The 13,420-nt window shown below is 48.0% G+C and overlaps 1 protein-coding gene across 11 annotated transcripts in view; it reads right to left on the bottom strand.

Moving 5' to 3' along the window:
• SEMA5A (semaphorin 5A) overlaps positions 1 to 13,420 on the bottom strand; it is a 470,523-nt gene that overhangs the window by 370,139 nt on the left and 86,964 nt on the right. For 3 of the 11 annotated variants that reach the window (XM_035710390.2, XM_049105632.1, XM_049105634.1), the window contains exon 2: positions 5,347 to 5,494. The exons of the other annotated variants lie outside the window; for them this stretch is intronic. The gene's annotated coding sequence lies outside the window, so the exon portion shown is untranslated. The remainder of the gene's footprint in view (positions 1 to 5,346; positions 5,495 to 13,420) is intronic. 11 annotated transcript variants of the gene reach the window in all.

Below are 13,420 nucleotides of genomic sequence, written 5' to 3'. Positions count from 1 at the left end.
TCTTCTAGAAACCAAAGGTCAGCTGAGCAGTGGCCTTTCTCCTATGGATACAGGAGAAAAATTAAAATTTCAGGCCAGTCTTAAAAGCTCAATTTAGAAATTGTGCAACAGTAAAATCACAATAAAATGAAAACGGATGACACCACCTGGCATCATAACGATGTTGAATGGAGTCATGGAAAGAAACCCCACCAGATATAGGCTCAGAAAACCTATGAACTGTTGGACCAGAATGTCCCAACTTGTAAGAATTTTACCGGTGGTCATGGGGCTCAACTAAGAGACATCTTGCACTCAATCAGTCAGTTAACTGCCACACGGCCCCGTGCTTGGTAGGTGGTCAGAAGACAAAGCAAGAACCCACTGTGCACTTGGGAGCTCATCCAAGACACTCTACGATGGGCCTACACAATTCTATAAAAGCCTGCAATTAGAGGAGAGGAAGAAGTCAAAGAGAGCTTCCCAGAAGAAGAGAAATGTGATCTGGGATTTAAGGGACAGGTATGATATTCAGAGACACGATGAAGTGTGTTCAAGTGGGGTGAAATACAGGTGAAGCTGGTGGTAGATAAGGCAGGAATCCTGAAAACCCTAGACAGAATGAAGAGCCATTTGGCCAGAGGCAGCCTAGGCTGGACCACGAATGTCCGGTACCACACTTGGGGTGGGAGGAACTGAGGAAACCCAACTGTGGGGCCAGCAGACAGGAGTCTGCAGGAATGCCAACTGAACGGGGTCCGGGGAAACATAGCAAGTGACCTAAAGGTGGAAAGACAGGACTGGAGGACTGTTAGGACCACGGACAGGAAGCTGTCCTCTACTCCAATCCCTGGAGGAAAACAAGAAAGTAAAGGAGAATGAATTCCAAGTGGGAACCCAAGGCTGAGGAGCAGGAAGGGGTGGCATCAGGAGGGGTGTGAGCACGGCCACTGCGGAGCACGGCCAAGTGGGAAGAGGGCTCCAAGGAGCCGCTCCACGGAACTCCTAGATGGAGCTCCTCCACTAGAAAGGCAGCCAACTAGGGAGTGTTCTCACAAGAAAAAGACAAGATCTCGTCCAAAGGAGGGGGGCCTTGAAGGCTCCATGGAGTACCAGCACAAGAGGGAGATTTAGGAAGATCCATACGGCGGGTGAGCAGGGAGACGGGCGGGACTGGGAGAAACCAGAGGCCACAAGCAGCTTCCACTGGGAACTCCAGACTTGAAAATACTAAAAAAAAAAAAAAAACAAAAAATTGCACAACTATAAATCACACCCCATTTTTACAAACTATTACTGGTACAGAAAGTCTAGAAACAGAGCGTGTCTGGATATAAGACAATAATGTCAGCAATGAGAATCCCAACTTCCTCACTGCGAGTTAAAGTACAAATTAGGGAAAGGATGTCATCGTTTTTTCTCACCAGTCCAGGGCCAGCAGTATGGCTGGGAAGAACAATCTATAGAATCTGCTTGAAGAGAATCAGCAGCCTCTCTGCACACACAGTGCCCCTTTCTGAGACTGTCCCTAACTCTGCTCTTGTCACACGAAGTTACCTCCAACAACCTCTGTCATTCGCCTCCAACACATGTGCCCCCCCTGGACGTGCTTGGAGAGATCAACAGAGGGCTTTTAGGGTAAAGAAAGACACTGTTTGGGGTGCCTGTTGAGCACCTGCCTTAGGCCCAGGGTGTGATCCCTGGATCCTGGGATCGAGTCCCTGCATCAGGCTCCCCACAGGGGGCTTGCTTCTCCCTCTGCCTGTTTCTCTGCTTCTCTCTGTATCTCTCATGAATAAATAAATAAAATCTGGAAAAAAAAAAAAAAAGGAAAGGAAGGAAGGAAGATGTCATTTGAAGGGAAGGCAGCCCCCAGCCATTCAGAAACAAAAAGGAGGTGCCCACAGAAGGAACAGAAAAAGAGGAACTGAGGAGGCAAAGGTGGCCGCGAAGAGGACAGTAGGACGGGGCAGGGGAAGGAAGGGCCCAGGGGGAAGGAGGGGGAAGGGACAAGCATGCAAGAAGCAGCAGGCAGGTACCTGGGTGCTCTGACAAGGTGCGCAGACTCTCAGGAACATAAACCATGGCAGGCAGCCTGGGCCCCTGCCAAGAGGAAGGAGGGCAGAACCTTGCTCCCAGCTACAACCACATTCCTAAGCAGAAATTCCAGCATTCGGGAAAACCACATGAAGATCCAAAGCAAACGCCCAGAGAGCCTGAGGTGACGGAAAGTCCACGGTGCCGGGGTGGCCTGGCCAGTGCCATCGCAAGGGCGACTGAGCAGAGCCCCTGCCCCTCGGCTGCAGGCTGATGCGGGCCGGGCCGCAGGCTGGCTGTGGAGCAGCCTCATTTTGATGTCCCCAAATAGAAGACCACCGACTGCTTCACCTTCAAGCCGGGGCCAGGACTCAAACTTTAAAAGTTAGCTTTGCTTCTTTTTCTTAAAGATAGGCCTCTGGTTCGGTTCAATATTGCCACCAAAACTTGAAGCACTGTTGGACATTACGATTTGCAAATGCTGAGAGCAGCATTAAAAAGTGTCCCAGCTCAGGACTTTTTCCTTTTCTGAAAGGTGTTCTTCGCCCGTCGGCAGCTGTGCTGCTGCCCTGCCCAATTCTGCGATGGCACACAGCCAGAAGCTGGTAGTGTCGCCACCAGCAGGGCATCAGGGCAAACAGCTGGGGCTTTCAAACGAAGCTAGAGATCTTATACAAAAGTGTTTGACAGGACAAATGTACAGGGAGGAAAGAAAAATTTAAATCCGGGCTTGAGAGTTTTGACATTGCACCGAAAAAGGAAACGGTTCGCCTTCATTTCCTCATCAGTGTATGTGGCCCATCAGATGCATCTTCCTGCATCACAGTGGAGCACAGGACATGTAGAGGAATGACAGCCATAAAGCCACAGCGCACTGAGGGGCTCTGGGCTCAAGGAATTCCTCCTTTGGAAAAGTTTTCCCCACATCAGACATGATCTCTTTAGTCACCAGCTAATTATTTTCTGTACAAATAATGCCATATATTGATCAACAACAGCTAATAAAGAATCTCTACGAGAGTCATCTCATGTGCATTTTAAAAGACAAGTGCCAGATGTCACCATTTCCCTTCTTTAAATCCCTGGGTGTCTTAGGGCCAACGCAGGAACACCTGGAGACCAGTCCCAGTGATGGCCGTGGCTGTGTGGACAGTGTGTCCTCACACAGGAACACAGGGCCTCACACTGGGTCCCTTCATGATGCAATCACCTGGCTCTGAGACCAACAGAGGCAAATCCTACCTCCCTGAACAGAAAAGCAGACGCTTCCAAAAGTTGAACCCAAAGGCAAAGAGAAATGCACTTGTACTTGGAGCTCTCCCACCCAGATCCGCCCAGCCCGCTCCCTCCATCACACAGGTGGTGGTCACTGGGAAATGTGCTGGTTTAGAAATATTAAACACAGCTGAAGCCTACAGAAAACGGAAGGCGGAAAACTGGGATTTCATCTCTCAAAGTGTTGACTAATCCTAACAATGTTTAGGAAGAATGCAACCCAATTGTTTTCCATTTAGTCTTTGTGCAAAGTCATCCTTTGCGGAGCACAGAAAGCTGGTCGGAGCTGCTGGCCCTGGAATAGATGCATCGCCTGAGCGACGGGAACAGAGCTGGCACAGAACGCCTCCTATTCCTTAGTTTCCACATCAGACAGTGAGAGGTGTTCTGAGCTGCCGAGACACATGGGAACAGAGGGAGAAAAAGAGAGGGGTAAAAAATGACTTCTTTATGAAAGCAAACAAGTTGCCAAAAACTAAGCAACTGCTCAAAATGAGCAATTTCTAAAATCGGCTCTCTCAGGACATCACCATCTCTGAAGAGTGACTACTTTCTCATTTCTGTCACCATGTGCCAAATTTTCAAAGGGCAGCCTCGCTCTTCCTGCAGGCAATTTCGAAGGGCTTGCACAAGTGGCTGATTTGCATGGGCAATTGGCCTCTCAGCTTTCATTTTGACAGCTAAATTGATCCATCCTTTGTAGACTACAATCTCACCACTCAGAAAGAGAAGGGTGTCTGAGGCTTTTTGAAAAATGTGGTCTCTCAATTCCTATTGATTCAGAACAACGCATCCAACAAGACTTACCCTGGAAGCAGTAAGTAGCTTACCCCCAGAGAAGACAGCCAAGCTTCAATTCTAAATCTCAAATCGAGGTTTAATTCTTAGATCAAAATTTAACTTGAAAAAAAAATTATTTAGCTACTGTTGTTGCTTAACTTTTTTAACTTTTTTTTAAGATTTTATTTATTTGTTTATTTATTTATTTATGAGAGAGACAGAGACACAGGCAGAAGGCAAAGCAGGCTCCATGCGGGGAGCCCGACGCAGGACTCGATCCCGGGACTCCAGGATCACGCCCTGGGCTGAAGGCAGGCACCAAACCATTGAGCCACCCAGGGATCCCGCTTAACTTTTATTAAAGCAGACAGGAAGGGCTTGGGTTCTTAGATGGGTCCTTTGGTCATTCCATAGGAAGAGGGAAATGTCTGCCACAGATTAAACCCGCAAGTGGCACCCAATCCTTCCCAGAAGAGAGCAGAACTAAGGCAGACAAAGGTCTGCTGCACGAGCATGGAGAAAAGAGGATAGCTCATCCCTGCAAAGACGGGGGACATGGGATTCACAAAGAACTGTTAGCAAAATGGAGATGTGTTAAATCACTCGGAAAAAAAATATTTTCCTAGAAAAAAAAAAAGAACAAGATAGCAGGTTTTAGGAGTTGCTAGCCATAAAAGAGGCTCTCTCTCCAACTGAGGATAGAGAAATGAAAAGACGTCCTCTTTGAATTCAGGAAGGGCAACTGATGAATACAGATCCATGTAAGCCAACCCAACCCAATCTGCACGCTGGTCTGTGTCAGTTCTGGGTTTTCCATGACTTTATGAATTTTATGTACCTCAAGCCCAAGGTTGCTGTTTTGCATGGGGTAGGGTAATCGGGGCCAAGCAAATTGGGTCTCTACTTGCAAGGCAGTCTACGGTGTTGCTTTTCAAAATGTCCATTTCTCCAAAGATATGAAGAATAAAAGACTGCTAAATCCAGCTGAAATTAGTCCCAACTACCTGTTGGATCTTCCAGCGTCAAAGGTGGGCAGCAGGGGCTGCACGAGGAAGACGTGACTCATCTTGGGTCGGCCACGGTGCCCAAGAACGGCACTCATCCCACCTAAGGGTCTCTTTCATGGTTTTGAGACAACAGAAGGCTTATCACTATAAGAATCCTTGGGTGTGTTGTATAACCAAGAATCTAATTCTGTTCTGTCATCCTCTCAGTATAAATTAGTGATAAAAATAAGAACTAGGCTACTACGCAGTGAACCAGATGGTGTCTTACCTTCCTATAAACACTGCTGTGTTTAGTGTTTACACATGCGGGGGAGTAAAAAGATCTTCTTTTTTCACATTTGGCAGTGAGTCAGGTTGTCCATTTCAGGATGAACAGTACAGAAACTTCCTCCCCATGAAGAACCAGTGCAGCTTCCCTAAGGTTTAAAAACAACCACGTCAGCTGCCTTAGGTCAGTCCTGAAGCACGCTGCCCATCCTGCAGCTCCATCAAAGAGACCATCTGAACCAGTCGGACTCACTAAGTGGAACCAGGAGGCCCTGATGCAAACCTGCTGCTTCTTTGTAGGAGTCCAGACACAGCCTTCATATTTTTTTTTCTTTTTTGCAAACACACCCTGAAAATTTTCGACCCAGGAGGCTGACTTAACGGCGCCCCGTTTGCCTGCACCCGTTTGCCACCATCCCGGTGGAGAGACCCATCGAACCCGGGACAGCAGCGCTGAACAACCCGGGAAAGTTCTCGAGCGTACTGACTGTAAAAGCAGCCACCGTTACAACCTAACCTTTCACTCAGTGAAAGCCCATTCCACTGAAGCAGCCGGAAGGTAAACAAGCCCACTAGGAAATGCAGACCACATTCTACAAGAGGACACTTCGCGCTGACAAGCTCCGCCAGCAGACGTGTCAGCACAGGTGACGTGGGGAGGACGGTGCCTGGGAGAGTTCGCCCTGGCCCGACAGTCTGGTTGGGTTTGTGTTTCCTCTTCATAAACCATCAAGAAAACACCCCCCACCCCCCGCTGAGCAAACAGCATTAAACTGACCACTGGTGTTGGTTTGTTTTGTCCTTCTGATGTTACGCGCAGCTTGGACGGTCACCGCCCTCCTGTGATTCGGACAAAGCTGACCTGAGTCGAGCCGTGTCCCGCCTGCCCTTTCGATTATATCTGCTCCGTCGGCCACCAGCGCTCAAGCCAGAGCTGCGCCTGCATCCCTGCTGGCTCCGCGATCCGCGTGTGCCCTCGGGGTCTCCCTGTGGTGGGTCTGCCTCAGCTCCGTGGACAGGACACGCGGCCCTGCCTCCAGCTTCCTCAGATCACCCTCTGTCGTCCATCTGGTGGCCTCCGTGTCAAGGGCAGGTATCGTGTCCTGTCCGCTTTGCACCGCCAAGGCCAGGCCTCCGTCAATGAGCACCTTCAAGAAAGACATGCAAGGAGCCTTCCTTCTCTTATATCAGGGTGCGTGGCAGTGTTAACAGACCAGGCGCACGACCTCAAGTCAGCTTGCAGGGCCATCCTTCCTACATGACATGCCCCGCTCATCACAGTCACCCAAGAAGCTAAGCCGCTCCTCCAGGTCCAGAGCTCGCTGGGCCCTCAGCAGGTGCTCAGGAGGGAGCAGGTACATGGAGGCTGTGCCCGAGCCAAAGTCTTAAGGAGAGAAAAATCACACCTTCCCGGCCCCGAGGCACAAGGCCAGCCTTGATCCCACCTTCGCTGAAAATGAAATTCTTTTTTCATATCTCTTTGGAAGGTTTTCAAGTCTCCGAAGAAGTTTTCTGATGCTACTCACACAGATCCCAGGCCCTGTTTGTACTCCTGTAAAATCCAAATCTGTCACAGACCCTGCCACACTAGCTGCCGCTATCTCTCCCCTTCCCACCTGCTGGGCCTGCGGGCACACTCAAGGAACCTTCCACAGCCTCCTCCCCCACCACCCCCGACAACCTCTCTGCTCACTCACAGAGGTCTCCTCGCACTGACGGCGGCTCCCGTGAACAGTCAAGACAGGGGGGCAAGGCCAACCGGGTGGCCAGTGGTGAGCAGTCAGGAAAATACTTTTCCTCGGGAATATGGACACTATCTTTGTGAATCTCAGGCTTATCCTGATAATTCCCTTGGTAAACCCATATTTTATAGATATCAGGAGAATTACTAAATAAAAAGTACTCCAATTCGTGAATCAATGATGTTCAGTTGAACAGAAGTGTTTCCTCTGCAGTTGCTGATCAAAACGAAATCCAGATTTTCACTTCCTGGGCTTCTGTTCTCGCTTTACAACCAGGGCTTTCAGGCCCCTTCACATATAAACGTTCTGAAAACACCTGACCTTTGGCTGAGTCTGTCCACCTTGCCTCACTCTCCTCACTGCTGGGTCCCTCCTCACTCCTGGGTCCCTGGGTCCCCAGGGAGCTGCAGAGAAAAGACAAGCTTCCAGGAGTTTCCCTCCTCACTGTCCAGCTGCCAACGTCATATGTGGCTTTAGAAAACACGTATGTGTTCTGACCAACATGAACATGCAATTACGATGTAATTTACCAAATCAAAAACTTAAAAGCATTTTACGTAATTAAGCACCAGAAAATCACTATGCTCTTGAGGGCATTTTATGCTTGACTTCAAAATGTGCATTTTAATCTCAGTGTTACTTTTTTTGACTCTATTTAGTTGATACTTGTGACTCCGATGACCTCTTTTTTAGGCCTATGGAAGCGATGCTACTCAAGGAGGGTAATAAGCCTAACTGAATCCAGAGCTTTAAGTAAAGACTGCATAACTCTAGCACAGAAGACAAAACAATGATGCTGAAAATAAAGTCAAGTGACAGTGGCACACAGACTTGCCCTTGCTTTGGGTTTTTTTTTTTTTTCCCCCAAACTATAGAGACTCGAGTGTTAGACACTCTGGTCAAGTTAACCTTCTCATCCTCATCCCCTCTCCCGGGCTGGCAGGCATCCAGCCTCTTAGCCGAGCTCGCCATCCATCCCACGAGAAGCATTAGTACCTAATTAGGGACCGTCCTGTCGGTGCACAATCCTTGTAAACGTCAGGGAAATGAAACCATAAACAAAACCCCTCATTCGAAGGGAAAGCTGATCACATTCTAGAGGAGGAGGAAGGTGATAAGACTTGTTATTGTAGAAGGAACAAAATGTCTTGCCTTGTTGGTCCTTAACTTCTTTCACATGTTTCAGCTTGCCCTGGGAAGTAGGGGCATGGCTATTCATTATTTATTGACAATTTTCAAGTCGTGCCCCATTTCCCAAGATGGCAAAAGAGCTATGAATCAGGAAAGTGGCATGAAATTTTGGTGACAGCTGCTTTTCTCAAAGACTCATAAGGTAAACCAATAAACCATGATTTGATGCACTGGCATGGTGTTAATGCTGTTCCTTGATAGAAACACACTCCTCACCCCCTTCCAATTAGGTCTCTCCTATTTTCCTATTCTGGGGTGCACATGAATCTTTTAACAGAAGCTAAAAAGACACATGGGGGTTATAACCATCCCAGGACTAGAGAGGAGAGGGTCAAGAAGAGCCCAGGCTTACTGACTTCCCTCTGCTGGGAACCTTGGGAGATGCCAAATTCCTTCCCACCTTTCTTGGCTCCACCAAGGCTGACAGACAGGCATTCACCTTCACAGACAACACATATCCACCTGACCAGCAAGTAACGACCATAGTTCTATCTGACCCATTCAGTAAAGGCGACGAAGATAACAATCATGACGGGAATCTGAATAGCTGGATGGTTTTGGCACTACACCGAATCCATCAGCCTTCAAATGATAACGACTCAATAGAATCTTCCCCTTGGCCCCTTTCTGCACTTCTTCCACGAGCGCCTTTCCATTTGTCAGCCCTACAGATCAGCACATTGGGCCCCTTTCTTAATGACAAACCCTTACAGAAAAGGAAGGGCAGAGAAGTTACGAGGACGTGAGCTTTCCTCCCTCAAGGACAGTCACTCCGGAAACTGTCACCGCGCAGAAGAGATCTTCATCGCGGCCAAATTCACTAGAGGGACCCCCTCCTTCTCCAAAATTCCAATTTGCTGTGACAGACACATGGCTGTCAAGGAGCCAAACACTCCTCTGAGGGAGATGCTCCGCACAAATTCCTAAGTCGGCCTTGGCTTGTCAACAGAAGTCAGCAGCTTGGGAAGAAACAGCTGTAGAATCCCAGCCAACGTGGCACAGCACCCGACAATACACAATCTCACCAGCAGAACGCCTTCCACCCCAGATCATCCCAACCCTGCACCCAGTGTCTCCCACCAAGCCATGGAGGCCGGCGCTGGGTTTCAGGAGGAGGTTTCACAAACACGTTAAAAGGGAAGTCACGGTGGGCTCCCTCAAATCAGACCACATTCCTTAAATGCAGACCAAATGACCCTTTCCTTCAGCTTTCCAGCCACACTCTCCTAAACCAAATTCAAAAAGAGAACTGGCAGTAAAGTGTTAAACCGTAAAATAACCATCGACGTTACTTGTTATTCACACCTTACTAGGTAGATGTGCTTCATGCCTCACCCAGCTGGTTATTCAAGGTGAGATTTATTACAAGAGCTTCAAAATCGCTGTTCTTCTCCAGTTTAATGCAAAAGCACTATCGTCCAGATTCAATGATGCCAAAAGAAGGACAGGCAGGAAAGCTTCCAAAGGGGTCTAATTCATCCCCAGGAAGAAGGGACATCCTGAGAACAGCTTCGGAGGCTGTGACGTCTTCCATCAGTTTGGCTGCAACCACCAAAACCATGGTAGCAGAAAACCCTGCCCTGCACATCTACTCTGCACCTGTGAGACTCCGAGTACAAAAGAAGTCGGGTAACTCCAGACATGACTTCTTTCTTATGATAACTGATATTCGTTAAAGGAAAAAAAGAGAGAGAGAGTCAATCTTCATTATTCACAGAGTCCATTTTTGTGAATTCACACATCGCCTAAAATTTATTTGTAACCCAAAATGTGCCACTGTCTGGGAGTTCAAAGCTATTGAATCAACTATCTATTAAATAAGGTGTCTTTAAACAGAAACACCCATGAAACAAGGTTCTTTGCTGATGAGTTGATGAGGTTGCTGTGACCAGAAGCTTACAGGAGCCTAACCGGGTCTGGCCCCTAGGAGTGATGGTACGGTTTTAACAGATTCGTTGTTCATGATGAACTTCCAGAGCAGAGTGCCATCAATAAGGAGGATGGACTGTAAATGAAGAATGTGAACAACACCCTAATAGTGTCCCCAGCTCTACCAGGAATGGCAGGGGCTGACTGGCATGAAGGTGGGCTGTGGGACTGTGTGTGTGGAGTGCCTATCACTTCGTGGAGGGAGATTAGGACCAGGCACTAGAAACTTGAAAGATACAAGCGATCTGATCATTCCTGAAAAGCAAAATGTGGGCCCTCTGGCTTCAGAGGGGCACATAATTCATCACACTAGCTGCAAACTATGAGAGCCGTGGTGCCTGACTGTCTGGCATTAACAACCATGGGCAGAGACCTTTCTGAAGTCATTCTAGAGTGAAAATTAGATCCCTCAGAAACAGAAACCTGGACAATTACCGGCCATCAGGGATGACAAGCTGGTGGCCAAGGTCACTTGCCGATTGAAGGCTCTGGCCTTGGCTCACAGGACTTGTTAGAGCTCCCACCACATAAACGTGAACCAGATCCCCATCTTCTGTGTCAGATAATGATCCTTGCTCCAGAGATTTAGGAGATGATTACAGTCTAAAGAGTTGATTGTATCTCGTTACACTTGTGACAATATATTCCTGACAACTGAGGCTATTAACTTGAATTTCCAAATATCAACACATGTCACACATGGCCCCCTCTGACATAGTCCCATCTGTCATGTGTCAAATAGGAAAGTGTGTCCTCACTACACGGCACACAATGGAGAAAATGTTAAACTGGTCCAGAGCGGTGACTCCTGTTCTTTTCAAGTCCAGGAAAGTCTTAACTGAACGGAGTCACTCTTAGTACACCAAAATCTTTCACATTAAAAATAAAACAAGCAATGCAATCCATAATTTCCCAAAAATAAAAAGGTCCAAAGCCTTTCCCTTCTTGCTTCCTGGTGGCCTCACAGCTCTATGCTAGCAACTTCTCCCCTTTCATTATAATCTCAAGAACTATAACTACCACCTTTTGGAATAGAATTGCCTTCCTTTTAAACTGCTTTCCTGCCTTTATAATAATAATAATAATAAGAAGAAGAAGAAGAAGAAGAAGAAGAAGAAGAAGAAGAAGAAGAAGAAAAAGAAGAAGAAGAACTGAGCACCTCTCTCCACTTCTACGTGTATGCTGTCAGCCATCAAAAGAGAGTAAACATAACAGAAATGGTTCACTTGTGTCTTTGGACTAAGAAAAGATACTGATAAAATAGACTGTTTCCAAGTTTAAGAAGAATGGTTTCTACCACGATCTCGAAAAGATAAGCTGGCAACCTCCACAAATGAATTCACAAAGAAAAACAGAGTAGTCTGTAAGAGCAACAAACCAAACCCAAGAGTTATGGACATGAGTCAGGCACCAAAATTTCCATCCCACGAGCATCAGACAGGGCTTCCTCTTGCCTACACCCCGAGGCTGTGAATACTGCAAACTAACCACACGTCTCACGGAGTTTCCTGGTGGGTTAGCATATTGTTGGCTGCATTTCTAGAGAAAGCACCAAGACGGGGCGGCAATGTGCCAACAGGAACAGGCTAGAACAGGAAAGGGGGTTTCAAAGTGGGATCAAGCAATCCTGTAATAAGAAATTGTGGGACTTTTTTTTAAAAAAATGACTATTCCATCTGCGTTTGCGGCCAAATCTGGTTCTATAAATTCCCTGATCTCTCAGAATACTAGATGCTAAAATAAGGATGTGCATGTGTGTATATAAGTTAACGGGGAGCTTTAAAGAGATCCGGTGGCAACATGAAAGCGGGGCTTAGCGCCACTAGAATTGTGAACTGAGAAGCAGAGAAATGGTTGGTACTTGACTAAACTTACAGAAGACCCTTCTGGGAAGGGAGAGAGGTCAGCAGGGGACACATTATCTGGAGAGCCCGAAATGCACAAAGCACTTATGGAAGAACCTGATCAAAGGAGCCTGGTGAAGGCAGAGAAGGAGCTCGAAGAAACAGGCCTCTGTTTGCCAATTACAGCAGGAGCCGGCTCTTTGTTTCCCAGAAGCCAACAGTTACAGGACTGGGATTGGGGCATAAATTCTAATTAAAGTACATCCTTCTGGGTTCCCTGCAGAATTTCCCCTCACCAGCTTCATCTCTGCGCCACCCGGCTTGACAAAGCTCGGCTCTGTCCCTGGCCCAGCCAGGGAGGGAGTGTGCGTCCCGGGAGCACTCCTGCCTTTCTGGGAAGGTTCATCTCTCTTCTGCAACTGGCTGCAAATAATTGCTTCTGGAAAGGCAAGCGTCAGGCGCTAGGTGCAGGTGAGAGGCAGGATTTGGCTAGGGGAGGAGAAGGGGGGATTGGAGGCAGACGACACAGCATCACACGAGAAAATGTAAAAACCCTAACTTGTAAGGGAATTCAAGGGCAACACCAGGAGGCGAGAAGAGGGCGAGAGAGGAAGGGCTCTCTCTGGCTAGCAGGCAGAGAGCAGCCGGGGACACGCGTGACTGCGGGAGCTCACAAAAGGCGCACGCGTCCAGGGTCCAGGGCTGGGTCAGACCCCCCCAGCCTGATCCTAAGGGACTGGACGCTACCACGAGCCGCCAAAGGACAGGGCAGAGAAGGAAGGTCTAAGCTGGCCCAGCTGCAATAACAAATCCAGAAGGGCCCAACCACCAAAGCTTCGAAAAACAAACATTGTGATTCAAAGCCAGGGGAAACCCTGAGCACCGCACCGCCCCCCAGCACCCCGCACCCCCCAGAACTTAAAGAAGCAGGGATCTCACCAGACATCATTTTCAAAACCATTTGGAAACTGCCTCTCAATGAGGTGTTTAAATGACAATAGAGGCCCACCCGGCTAGAAGAAAAGAGGATCAAAGGGAGAAATCCTCAGAAGGATCCTGCTCCAAGAAGAGACTCAACTGACTTTTATCTCCCCAGGAGAACCTCCTTAGTGGCCAGCAGGCCTCTAAGCCCCCAGGACGCTGAAAGCTTAATACTGTCACCCCTAAATTTTCTAGATCAATACCAGCAAATTAGCCCAACTGGGTACCTATTTCAGAGCTTCTGTAAAAGAAGCAGTCTCCCTGCTTGTGCTAAAACCTGCTGCTGCGGACAGTGACTCCCACAAGTAAAAACTGTGGCCCAGAAATTCCCAAGTAACTTAAAAGAAACAGATCTTGTCATCTACCTGGGATGGCTACATGTGAGTCA

This window comes from Canis lupus, chromosome 34 (genome assembly GCF_003254725.2).
Source record: "Canis lupus dingo isolate Sandy chromosome 34, ASM325472v2, whole genome shotgun sequence".
NCBI classification, from domain to species: domain Eukaryota; kingdom Metazoa; phylum Chordata; class Mammalia; order Carnivora; family Canidae; genus Canis; species Canis lupus.
The sequence above is the reverse complement of the archived record's forward strand: the minus strand, read 5'-3'. Positions and strand labels throughout refer to the sequence as shown.